Genomic DNA, 9,698 nt, shown 5'->3' with positions numbered 1-9,698 from the left:
TAGATGCCTTTGTTGTGGATGACAGTTATGAAGAAGGAGAGGTTGATGGAAGTTGAAAGAATTTATTCATCAGCACATCCAAGTGGTTTCTTGTGTCCTTTCAGAAGAGAGAGCAGCAGTTTTATAATAAGTCAGGGCGCCGCTGTAGAGGGTAAGTGATACCACAATAACTGGGAGAGCTGAGCTGAGGAAGTATTGTTTATTACTTTAGCAGCACTCCATTTCCTGCCCAGGACTGTTCAGCCTGATACATAAATGTTTTCATAACTATGGACGATTTTACAGGAAAAATTGGGGATACAAGGAAAACAAATTAGAGCCAGAGAAGCAGCAATTCGTAGTGTTTCTCCCTCCAGTGATAGCTCCAGCAGAGACCGTGAATCTCGTGGACAGATGGCCGCACTTCATTGGGGAAAGCGGTTTCATAACCAGATGAAATCTCCCTGCACTAAACTTCTCTTTACTCTGACTCTGCACTCAGTACGCAAGCTGTTTTGATGTCCCAGGTGCCCTGATACTTGGGAGATGCTGCTCAGGATAGTACATTTGAATATCACAAATGGTGAAAAGCAGTATGTCGGCATGAAAAGTAAACAATGCGTGATAGTTCCAGGTGCATGGTCCCTTTCAAATTCATAAAAAAGAGAAGAGGTATTCTGGCTGCTAGGTTGATTGAGAATCCCTTGGCTGGTTGAGAATCCATTTTCAAGAGACTGACTCTCTCTGGGGTTCATGAAGGAAGATCCTATTTGAACCTGCAAAGCCAAGGATCAAAGTCTGGATTGCAGTGACTTCAAAGCAATGCATCATGAAGGACCTGAAGGTAGCTATTGGCAAAATTTTGCAGTCAGATTGGTGCATTCTCCAAAAGCAACAAAAATTGTAAAATGCATGCAACTTTTTCACCCAAAAGTAGAGGGTACATCGAAAAAAAGATGTATTACAGTAAAAAGTCAAATGCCACTGAGTTATTAAAACTTCTATAGTAAAAAATTAAGAACATCCAAGGCACAACAATTGATCTCTACTCACCTGGAACAATAGAGAAGAAGGAGAGGAAAAGGAGGAGGATGTGTAATAAGTGGCCAACTGCCTCCTTTGTCATGAGGCCTGAACTGGAGGGTGCCTGGCAACAATTGCTAAATATTTTGATGAACAGTTCCACAGAAGAACCCTGATCAACAGAGGAGAAATGTAGAACAGAATGTCAACTTCTCATGAAGCTGATTTTTCTGGTGTCATGGAAGTTAGATGAACACCTGATACTATTACACTAAAGTAATCGCTAAATCTTCAACCAAAAATATCCCTGAAGTAATCTATTTTTAAAGCTGAATAGCTTACTAGATCTGCTGCATTAGGTAAGAGGAGGAGGAGGAAGAGGAAGAGGAGGAGGAGGAGAAGGAGAAAAGCTCTGTCTTAAGCATTAAGCTCTTTTAAGAACTATCTCTATGGGATAAGATCATCAGCCTCAACTTAAAAATCAGATGGGAACCTTAGGAAGCAGTGAATGGGGCGGAGCAACTCAGAAAAGGAGGGTGGAAATGGTTACACAACTCCAAGAAGGTAGTCCATGTCGTTAAATGGTACATGTAAGAGCTATTCAATTGGTATATATTTTGCTGTATATTCTCAGCAACAACAAAATAAATTACATATATAAATGAATAAAGGAAAACAGGTGTGCTAAGTAGAACCCAAACTCACTGCAATCAAGTCAATGCCAACTCAGAGACCCCAAGAGTTTCCAAGACTTTACGGGAGAAGAAAGCCCTGTGTTCTCCCACAGAGCGGCTGGTGGTTCTGAATTGCTGACCTTGCAGTTGGCAGCTCAGTGAGGAGCCATTATGCCACCAGGGCTCCCTGAATATTGTCTACTCCTTCATACTTATTCTCCATCCTTCGCCAGCCTACTCTATGCCCCTCGGGATGACTTCCACTGACTATGCTGACCCTGCTCTCTGGAGTCCACGCTTCTGATTGAACTCGGTCAGTAGAAGACAATCTCAAAGACTGGAGGGCAGGAGGAGAGAAAGACCACCCTCTCTTTGTCAAGCTATGGTTACCCACAGCAACTACACTCCCCTAATGTAACAGTCCCTGATAGCCAGTGCTGTCCAGCGTTTTCATCAAAGCCTCCTCCTTTTTTACTTTGGCCTGGAAGAACAGCAGCTTGGCTTTCTGCTGTTGCTAGCCTCTGGATAAGAGGGGCACCCCCGCCCCCTAAAAGGACTTTATTTTCACAACTATGTATTTAAATTTTTTTTTACAAAACAACCTTATCCCCTTCAGAGTACTCTCCATTACACTTAATACATTTGTCAAATCTGTGATTCCATTCTTGGAAAAATATTTCAAACTCATCTGTTTGGATGGCTGACAGCACCTCCCTCATTTTTTTCTCACCTTTTCCAAGTCGTCAACTTGCTGTCCTTTCATGTCGCTCTTTATTTGCAGAAACAAAAAGAAGTCTCATGGAGTGAAGTCAGGTGAGTAAGGTGCATGGGGCAGGAGGGGCATGCTGTTTTTTGCCCAAAACTGGCACACTGAGATGGCTGCTGGAGCAGGTACATTATCGTGGTGACAAAGCCAGTGCCCCAACTGCCACAATCCAGGCCTTTTTGGTTGCACACTGTTATGCAATCTTTTCAGAACCTCTAAACAGAAAACTTGATTAACAGTCTGACCTGGTGAACGAGCTCCAAATGCACTCATCAAAAAAACAAACAAGCAGCATCTTGAGCTTTGATTTCACTTGAGCTTTTGGGGTGGGGGCGAGGTGACATTGGCGTCTTCAACTGGCTTGATTGATGTTTGCTTCAAGGTCGTAAAAATAGCACTATGTCTCCTCACCAGGGATGACCTTTGGGGAAAAAAAAAGTCTGGGTCGCTTTGAAGCTGTTCTTTCAAAGCACGGCATGCTTCTAGTCGAAACTCTCGTTCCTGGTCAGTCAGAACCTGGGGCACAAAATTCACAGCGACCCTTCTCATTCCCAAATCTTCCATTAAAGTTTGCCAAACGGAGCTCCAAGATATGAGTCCAGATCTTCCCCATCTCTTCAACAGTCTGTCGCCAATCTTTGAGCACAAGTGCATGAATTTTGTCAACATTTCATCTGTTCAGGAAGTTGGCAAATGTCCAGAATGAGGTTTGTCATCAATCGACATTTCACCTTTTTTGAAATGAGAAAACTCATACACTTGAGTTTTTCACATAGTGCTGTCCTTGTAAACTGAGTTCACATCACAACAGTTTCTGTGGCATTTTTCCCCAAGCAGGAAACAAAATTTCACAGCTACATGTTGTTCTCTTAAATCAGTCATCATAGGAAATGAGGTTCGAGTACAACTGCTTTTAGGAAAAAATTCACTATGACCAGCGAGAACCTTCCCAGGTGATGCCAATGGTTACCCTAGCTCAGAGCGAGTTGCTCGATGCTCTCCGAGTGGACAAAAATGCACACTGGGAAAGCTCTGCCCAGTGGAGCTTTTTCCAGATTTTTTGGGGTACCCTCTCAGATAATGACTCATTATTAGAACAAACCATTCTTGTACTGAATTAAGATTTAAGTAGAGGCCCAAAGTCCATCTGCTTCTTTGCTGGATTTACATATATATGCATATATAAATAAATAAACATATATTTGAATATATGTGTGTATATATATGTATATATACACACACACATATATATGGTTTTGCTTTTTGTTTTTTCCTCCTACCCCACTATTATGTTTGCCTGTCGTTCGCCTCTCAGTAATTCCTCTCACATACATTCGATTGATCAAACATGCCCAGGAAAGCTGCACCTTCCTTATGGTCCATTTTTAACCTCTTGCTATTTCCCTGTACCTGTCATTGTTGGCTCCCCACTCACCTCCCCACCTCCCCCATCTCCATCCCGCCCCCCCACAGGAACCATCAGTATGGCTGTTGTCTCCGTAAGACTGCCCATCCTGCATTTCTTGTATAGATCAACCCCAAAAACCAAAGCAAAGTAATAATAGTAATAAAGTAAAAGATAAAAAACACCAAAACATACAAATAGCCACCAGATTAACAGGCATCATGACATAGAGCCGCATTCGTGTCCAAAAGGTGAGTTTCCCATAAGTCCACCTTGCTATTCCCATAGTCCTGGATGGACTGGTCTTGTGCCCCAACCCCTTTTACGCCTTAGACTTTCAGTGTGGCCCCCTTGTGAGTAGCCCCCAACCAGTTCAGAGTCAGAAGTGCACACCAGGACTTGGTGACGTCACTGCCATGACTGGTCTGTTGCACTCCCCTCTTTGTTTGCCCCGTTGGGCGGGTCAGACTGGCCACACTCTGCAAACGGTAGCTTCAGGGCTGCTCTTGCAGCGCTGTCATCTGGAGAGGGGACGTCCTGTCTCGAGCGGAGGCCCAGCCCTGCAGTCTTCTCTGGGAAGGTGAGGCTCCACCAGGAACACTGCCCCTGTGGACTGGCACGCTGGAAGGAGGTCTACTCTTGCTCTCCCTTTCCTGTGGAGACATAAACAACACCCTCCCCTGGGGTTGGTTAGTCCCCTGAACCCCACATGCCTTCCTCTTTCTTCTCCCACCCCTCAGTGGGCATAGGGGAGGGGAGAAAATAACTTAATAACTTCTTCACCCATGTTGGACTCCCTCTCTTCAAAGTCAGTTATTCCATTTACCAAAACCAACTCTCAAGCGCCACCTCTGGCTGTAACCCATATTTCTCCATTCCCTTGGGTTAAGCTAGGAAAACGGTAGAGTTGTACTGAAACAGAGAGCAGTATTACACAATAAGAAATGCGGTAAGGACATGCCCCCAGTGCACTTCCTGGTTCTTGACAGACTGATTCAATACTTCCAAAATAAAGTCAGAGGACCCAACAGGTTCATCCTTCCATCACAAACTGTTTCTAAAGACCAGGCCCTCCACAGCTTATCACAATACTAAGAAATAATCCTGAAGGACGAGCAGCACTGGAGGCTGGCCCACGGCCCTCCCACGGCTGCCATGGTAGGGCCAGGCCTGTCCCAAAGCCCTCTGTCTTCGTGTCATCGATCATTGTGGTCAAATGTGTGCTTATCACGCTCCACCTTCAGCTCAGGATCATCCCGAGGTGCAAACATGTAAAGCGCACGTAGCTCTTTCCTGCTGGATCATCCAGAATAAAGTGGGCCTTCAGGTTACCCTGCATGATCTGGCCCAACGTCCGGCTAAGCCCCTGCAGTTCCTCTGCCTAGTGTGGACTGGAATTGTCACCCAGTGTGAAAGGCTTCTCGGTGACCAGCTCCCTTCAGCAGCCCCTCCTGAGTGGTGAGCTGGCTCCGAGGACAGCCAGTCCCAGTTCCAATTCCAGCTCTGGGATTGCCACACTGCACATCACAGGCTTGAGGAAGTCTCTGGTCATCTCAGAAGGGTCTGTGACATGAAGGGTGATCCTGGTGACCAAGGGCTTTACCGTACCCTGAGATGTCACCTCCTTGGTCCTAGGCCCAGTGTTCCCACAGTTGGCAACCATGATGATCATCCTCTTAAAGTGAGATATGTACTAGCTGCATATTGGTCTGAGCCGGAGCCTGGCAATCCAGGCAGTTTGTATTGGACTGTAGCACTTCCTTTCTGAGACCACCCTCTTCTGGCTTTGCAGCCTGGAGGCCCAGCATCTCCTCCAGCTTTAAAGTCTGGTTAGAACATGTCATCATGGGGGCATCATCTTTCTGGGAGCAAATGGGTTTTCCACAAAGTTGTTCCCTAAGGGCTCAACAATGACCAAAGTGACCACTTGCTTTAGCTGCTTCCGTTCCACGGTGAACTCATAGTCTTTCTTCAGCAGTGGTTTCTTCACTTGCCCTTCGCATGGGCAGGCCCTGCTCCCGACCAGTGGTAGCATGGAGGACCAGTCCTTCAGCACGGGTCAGAGCTCCCTTCTGGCTGAAAGCGGGGATTTCAAAATCCAGTTCAGGGATGCTTGCGGTGGCTGTGTCAGTCTGCAGCACTTCTCTGATCACGTCCTCCTGGGCACGGACTGTCCAATGGAGTGCACTCCGTGCTCCTGGCTCCTGCCTGCCCACTGGAACTCTAGATTGCTCCAGTTACAGTGTTCACAAGAAAAGGGGCTCACGGTTATTTCTCAGAAGGTCTTGGGGCCAGGGGACTCATTATACCATTGCAATAACAATTCACGCACAGTGACTCCACCTTGCGGGGCTGCTGCTCCTCGCCCTTGGTCCAGGACGGGCGAAGGGGCAGTGGTGGCCCCAGCAGCCCAGCTCTGCAGCCTCAGTGGGAAACCAACTCTCAGTCTTCTGTGGATACATTTGGAAGGCATTGAAACACCAGATTGGATTCCATGAGAACAAACCTGGGCTTTATTGTCTTACCATCCCTAGCCAGTCACTGACTTTGAGCAAGCTGCTTAACCCAGTTCTCATGTCTATCAAAGGGGATAGTAACAGACAAGATTTTAAAAGGTCATTTATACATAAAGCACTCTCTCCAGTGGCTGGCATAAAGAAAGTGTTGTATGAGTTTTGCTTTTGTGTTCTGTAGCACCAAATAGTTTCTGGTTGTGGGTGTTCTATAAATTGTCACTAGAGTCCATGGGGCATAAACTCAAAAGTCAACTCACTACCATTGCGTCAATTCCAACTCATAGCAACTCTACAGGACAGACTTGAACTGTCCTGTGGGTGCCCACGACTGTAAACCTGTACTGGAGCAGAAAGCCTCATAGTCCTCCCTTGGAGTGGTTGCTGAATTAGAACTACCGACTTTAGTAGCTCAATGTATAAACTCCTGAGGACAGGTAATGAGGTGGAGGGGCTGGGGGGGGTGTCCTTACGGTATGTAAAATAAAGGCAAATTAATTCTCCCCTGACATCCATCCTGGGAAGTCCCCAAGGCTTTTAAAAGACAGCACAAGAAGTAAGTGCTATTTGGTTAGTATCGGTGGCTGCTAGTCTATGAGCTTGCAAGATACAAGTCACAATAGCATTCAGAAGAAAATTATTTTAATAGCTTCTGCTATAAAAGTCCCTGTTTTATATAGGAGTCTCTGGATGTCTTAGCTAATCACAAGTTTTATGCTGTAAAACCCAGATGTTTCTTTCCTTCCTGATCTAGCATTCCTCCGTCTTGATTTCTGCTCATAGAAGCTAAAAAAAGTTATCAGCAGTTGTAATTGTATTTTTTAATCATTTTATTGGGGCTCATACAACTTTTATCACAATCCATATACATCAATGGTGTAAAGCACACTTATACATTCATTGCCCTCATCATTCTCAATAACTAACATAAATGAACTTCAGCCATTCTTCTCTCTCTCTCTCTCTCTCTCTCTGTGTGTGTGTGTGTGTGTGTGTTTCTCCCACCTCTATCTCATCTTTGTAGACTAAGGCTACTATGATTTGAAAGGAACGGAAAGAACCTATTCTCTACAAGTTATCAGAATTGATAGTTCTTTATAATCTAGCTAAAAACAGAAGAAAGGGGGGAAAACACTTAGTATTGTCTATCTGTGTGACTCTCCAATTACAGGTAGATCATAGGTTTCCAAACTTGTTTGGCCGACAGCCCCCTTCTCAGAAAAAGATTACTCAGTGCTCCCTGGCAATTAAATACTTTAGTACTATGCCCACAATCCACAATAAAGTGTAGGGATCTGCTTTTGCAATGTCTCTGGATTGTTCTGGAGCCCCTGCTCAGAACCTGCTACCAAGGCTTTATTTTTATAACTCTCCAGTTCATTATTGTTGTGGTGGTGGTTGAGTACAGTGAGTCAGTTCCGCCTCATAGCAACCGTATGTACAATGCAACAAAGCACTGCTCAGTCCCGTGCCATTGTGGTAGCCACTGCATCAGTCTATCTCATTGAGGGCCTTTCTCGTTCCCATTGGCTAGCTACTTTACCAAGCATGACTTCATTTTCCAGGGATTGGTCTCTTCTGATAACCTGCCCAAAGTACCTGAGAAGTCTTGATATCCTGGCTGCTTAGGAGCATTCTTGGCTGAGCTTCCCCCACGACCAATTTATTTGTTCTTCAGGAAGTCCCCGGTAGTTTCAATCCTCTTCTCCAGAGCCATACTTCAAATTCTCCTTGAAAAGGACTCGAACCCACTGCCATTGAGTCGATCCTGACTCATGACGATGCTGTAAGGAAGAGTACAATTGCCCCTGTAGGTATGTATCCAAGACTCTAACTCTATATGGGACTAGAAATCCTCATTTTTCTACTGTGGAGCAGCTGGAGGTTTTGAACTGCTATTTGCCACCAGGGTTCCTCGGATCTTCTCTATTCATTGCCCAAGAAGCCCTGGTAATGTAGTGGTTACAAGTTGTGCTGTGATCCATAAGATCTGTAGTTCAAAACCACCATCAACTGGATGGCTTTGAGGGGTGTTTTTTTTTTGAGGGGGGTCATTTATATTCATTGCACAACTTTCACATGTATATGAGGCCATTGAAAATACTGAGTTGGACAGGCACACCTTAGTCTTCAAAGTGACTGTGTTAGTCTGTTAGATTAATAGGCTAGTTTCTAACAGTTTCTCTGTGTTAGAGAGATAAATTCATAGACACTCATATGTGTATAAGAAAGAGCTTTATATACAAAAGCAACTGAATTTTGAGAAAATATCCCAGTCCAGCCCAGATATTAGTCCACATGTTTGATACCAATCTATAAATTCCTCTTCAGACTCATGCAACACAGACAATGACACAAAATGCAGGAAGATCACAGACCAGAGGGTGGAAAGTCTGATGGATCCAGTGGCAGCAAAAGCATCTCAGTGCTGGCAGGGGTCTTCGAGTGCTCCTCCAGCTCTGGCCTCTGGCTGCATCAGTGTTGCTCCATGTGTCTTCCAGTACAGAGTTTCTCAGGGAGTAACCTGTGTCCTGCTCCCACGAGCTATTTATCTCTTTAGTGACTCCAAATGAGGTCATCAAGCTGAGACTTGATTGACAGGTTAAACTGTCCCCCTGCACTCTTAAGTCTCAAACTGACAACAGATCATGTCACTACCACAGGAACATCCTCATTCTTCAACACTTTAAACAGGTCTTGTGCAGATTTGCCCAACGCAATATGTCATGTGATTTCTAGTCTGCTGTTTCCCTGAGCATTGATTGTGGATCCAAGCAAAGTCAAATCTTTGAGAACTTCCAAGTCTAATTCCTATGTCATCATTAGCTAACTCTTGTCACACCATTCATGGAGAAACTATATTTAAATTTCCAAATCCTTTAAAATGTAGTCCATAAACTTTGCAAATATGTATTAGTTTCCCATTTACTAATGTTATTTTCATTGTTTTATCAATTATTTCCACTGTAGTTGCTTATTATTGTAATAGCTTTGAACTCAGAATCCAAAGAAGTTTTTTCTTTGTTGAAAATATTTTGTTTTGTTTTATTTTATGGTTATTTTCCCACTTGAAAAACAAAAACTTGCCCCAATCCCAGACTCATAAACTCACAGTAGACTCACACTCTCTTTTATAAAATATCTTATCCCAAAGCCCATCTGTTGGCAACTGGACATCCCCTTACTGAAGGGTTGCTTCCTCCCCCACACTATCATGATCCCAATTCTACCTTACAAATCCAGCTAGACCAGAGGATGAACCTGGTACAGATAGGAACTGGAAACACAGGGAATCCAGGACAGATGAACCCCTCAGGACCAGTGGTGAGAGTGGCGAT

The 9,698-nt window shown here is 44.5% G+C and overlaps 1 pseudogene; it reads right to left on the bottom strand.

Annotated features, from left to right (window-relative positions):
* Nucleotides 1-4,904: 4,904 nt before the first annotated feature.
* LOC101658654 overlaps nt 4,905-9,698 on the bottom strand; it is an 18,210-nt pseudogene continuing 13,416 nt past the window's right edge.

Source organism: Echinops telfairi, unplaced genomic scaffold (genome assembly GCF_000313985.2).
Source record: "Echinops telfairi isolate 266 unplaced genomic scaffold, ASM31398v2 ScPeMD7_7468;HRSCAF=8506_0, whole genome shotgun sequence".
Taxonomy (NCBI): domain Eukaryota; kingdom Metazoa; phylum Chordata; class Mammalia; order Afrosoricida; family Tenrecidae; genus Echinops; species Echinops telfairi.
This window is presented reverse-complemented; position numbering and strand designations above follow the sequence as displayed.